The sequence below is a fragment of the Chiloscyllium plagiosum genome, unplaced genomic scaffold, assembly GCF_004010195.1.
Source record: "Chiloscyllium plagiosum isolate BGI_BamShark_2017 unplaced genomic scaffold, ASM401019v2 scaf_9898, whole genome shotgun sequence".
Classification (NCBI taxonomy): Eukaryota; Metazoa; Chordata; class Chondrichthyes; order Orectolobiformes; family Hemiscylliidae; genus Chiloscyllium; species Chiloscyllium plagiosum.
The window spans coordinates 12782-16361 of NW_025213091.1; positions in this window are offsets into that span (position 1 = coordinate 12782).

The following is a 3580-nucleotide window of genomic DNA, read 5'->3' on the forward strand; positions in this document are numbered from 1 at the left end:
TCATTGCTGTTCAACATGTCAAGGGTATGTGGCAAGTGGTGACTCCTATAAGTTTCATTCCACTCTGCTGCTCCACTTTTTGTTATGCAGCTGCAGGACCCTCAGCAGCTCATTGTTACTGCCCTATTGTTGGGGCTGATGCCATGACAGCTACTGGTGCTGCTGTTGCTGAAGTCTAACCCAAAGGATCGAGGTGCCACCCATCCTATGTAATTCAGAAAACCTTTGAAATGAGAATATAAATTGTCAACAGCAAACACTGTGAATAAACCCCTTCTCACAAGAAAGTAAAAAGTAAACAAGAGTATGGCATATTTTGTTGCAGTATTTTCATAAGCCTTAATTAGCTCCCTGAATTTTCTCTGCGTTCTCACATTGCTTTCACTACAAGTTTCAGAGAAATCCATGGATATTATGTTAAGATAAAAACTGCATTGAAATATCCCTCTAACTGAACACATTATCAGACAACCCATCTCTCACACGGAGGTGTGCAAGCAGCTTAATAAATGTTGGATTAATTGTGAAAGTCAAGAATTTGGAGCTCACCTTTTGGCTGTTTTTAACTACCTCTAGATGGCAGTCCTCTGGATTAAAACTTCCCTCAAGCCTTTGCTTTGATTTCCTAGTTTATGAAGTTGCCTTTCATAATGCATTTGATTGATGTCCAAAAGCAATATTTGTTAACTTTGTGCCTTTTATATGATATAATGAATATCCCAGCGATATTAAAGTTAGATGATTTAATTATTTTTGGGTGTGGGAGAAAGTGCAATTCATATTCATTATAATGAGATATACAGGTTCTGTGGACTGGATCAGGTTTTGTAGTCAATATTAATATCACATATTCCCAGATGGAATGCAACAGAACTTAGATAGTTCCCACACATTATGCAGTATTGTCTGGCTGAGAAAATGTGTAAAATTATCAAATATTTGCTGATAGAGCTCTGTAAATTTCAAAACAACTTCATATCACAACCAATCATGGGGACAAGCATAATGAAGCAGAAATTGAACTGATGTTGAATGCTTGCTGCTAGTTGACACCTGCATCAACTTCACTCTCAGACTAAAATCTGAAATCTTTCAATTCATGTATTCTCACTCAAACCATGGTACATTGTTATGCAATTATATTGTGCGTCCTTGCCACCAGTAAACACATTTTTAGATTAAAGTTCTCAAACTGACAGTTCACAAATAAAAAAAAACTTTTCTGGCATATGTTCAAGAACTTTGCTTTTAAATTTTTGTATTTTATTTGCTCTGCCTCAATTTTGAGAACTATTCCATCTTTTTTGCCAGTCATGAGCCAAATAAAGCAGGACTGTTATAGGGCAAGACACCAGTGATTTAATCCATGAGAGGGTATTTGACCAGCATGGAGCCTTGCTGGATGTGAATGAGATCAGGTACATTGTCTTTCTGTTTCTCTCCCTTTCTCCCTGCTTCAGCAAATGTTAGGAATTCTCAGCCCCCGAGAATTGTGGAGGCAAGATCACTGGAAGTATTTAAGGGGGAGGTAAATAGATTTTTGAAATATCAGGGAGTAATAGAGTTATAGAGTCATAGAGATGTACAGCATAAACAACTCATCCATGCCAACCAGAAAACCTAAATTAATCAAGTCCCATTTGTCAGCGCTTGCCCCATATCCCTCTAAACCCTTCCTATTGATGTACCCAACCAGATTTCTTTTAAACGTTGTAAATGTGAGAGCTCTAAGGAGCTGGCACAAAAGAGGAGCTGAGGCCTGTGCAAAATCAGCTATCATCTTATAGAATGGGGGAGCAGGCTCTTATTTATTCTACTCTTACCTTCAATTCTCTTTCCTCTGTCCAGGTATTTCCCTTCCACTTGCCTTGAGTTTTGTTTCAGTCTCTGCTCCTTTCCACTCTCTTGCTGATGTAACAACGCACATGGTGAGATTGTTGCTGCATCACAAAGGGTGGAAAAAAGGAGGGCTGGGCAATAGACATAATTGCAGATAGCAGGGGAAGGAAGGCTGCAGTTTCAGCTGCTTAAGAGTGCAGGTATGTCAATGTTCCATCAGAAATACACAAAACATTATATGAAGAAAGAAACAGTGCATTTAAATGCACACAGAAAATCAGGATCACCATTGCAAAATACATCTCTAATTGACACAATTATTTCTCTATATATCACAATTTGCTTTAAATTACTGGACTACATAATTACACTATAATGGGAACACTATTTTAGCATAGAGTCATAGAGATGTACAGCATAGAAACAGACCCTTCGGTCCAACTCGTCCATGCTGACCAGATATCCCAATCCAATCTAGTCACACCTGCCAGCACCTGGCCAATATCCCTCCAAACCCGTCCTATTCATGTACCCTTCCAGATGCCTTTTAAATATATAATAATTTAATGCTCAAGCAATTACGCAATTTTCAGTCTCCTGCTGGGTTCCATTTAACATTGAATAAATATTTCACATTTATTTTCAGTCATTTCTTCCTCCATAAAACATTTGCCTATTAAATTAGCAAGTTGAAGAACATAACATTAGTTAGCATGTATCGGACGTAAATCAGCCATCTGGCCTAACTATTCTATGAGAATGTTAATGTTTCGTACCAACCTTATTGCAACCATCTTCATGCAATGCTATTAGCAGATCGGAGATCAGATCGAAAGTGCATGTCTGAGAGGCAGATTAAGTTATTTTGAAGAGACCGTGCATATAGCTGTCATACTTGAATCACTAATTGTGGGAAAAATTTTGCAATTGAAATATTCTTGATGTTTTAAACCTCAAGCCTCGAGCAATCTAAATACAATTCTGCTCCGAAAATGCTTCCAAGTTTGATGAGTAAGAGGTTATTCTTGTAAGGCTTTACTGGTGATGAAACGTGATGAAACCCTAGAGTTATATTCCTCATAGATCTGCAGTCACTTGTACAAGGTTTCAAACTGTCAATGGAGTCTTGCGAAATTGTCATTTATTTGCTATTGTCTTCTAATAGTGACAGCATTGTAGATTTTTTCTGTCATCCTGACTATGGAACATGGGTCAGAGAATTAGGGCAATATTGCTATTTTATCTCTGACAAATGCTGCCATCAAGTGAGACTCCTTATCATTGTTTCAATAGATCACCATTAGATTACCAATAGAAAACAGTGTGAAAGTACAGGCAAATCTAATGTGCACCATCTCCGATTCCCTGTAACTAAATATGACAAAGAATCAGCAATGAGCAACTCTAAAGGAACTAACTGAATAACCAAACATGGTAGAAAAAAATGATCCAAACCAAAGGAGTAGCCATGGGCACCCACATGGGCCCCAGCTATGCCTGCCTCTTCGTAGGATATGTGGAACAGTCCATCTTCCGCAGCTACACTGGCACCACCCCCCACCTTTTCCTCCGCTACATCGATGACTGTATCGGCGCTGCCTCGTGCTCCCACGAGGAGGTTGAACAGTTCATCCACTTCACCAACACCTTCCACCCCAACCTCAAATTCACCTGGACTGTCTCAGACTCCTCCCTCCCCTTCCTAGACCTCTCCATTTCTATCTTGGGCGACCGAATCAAC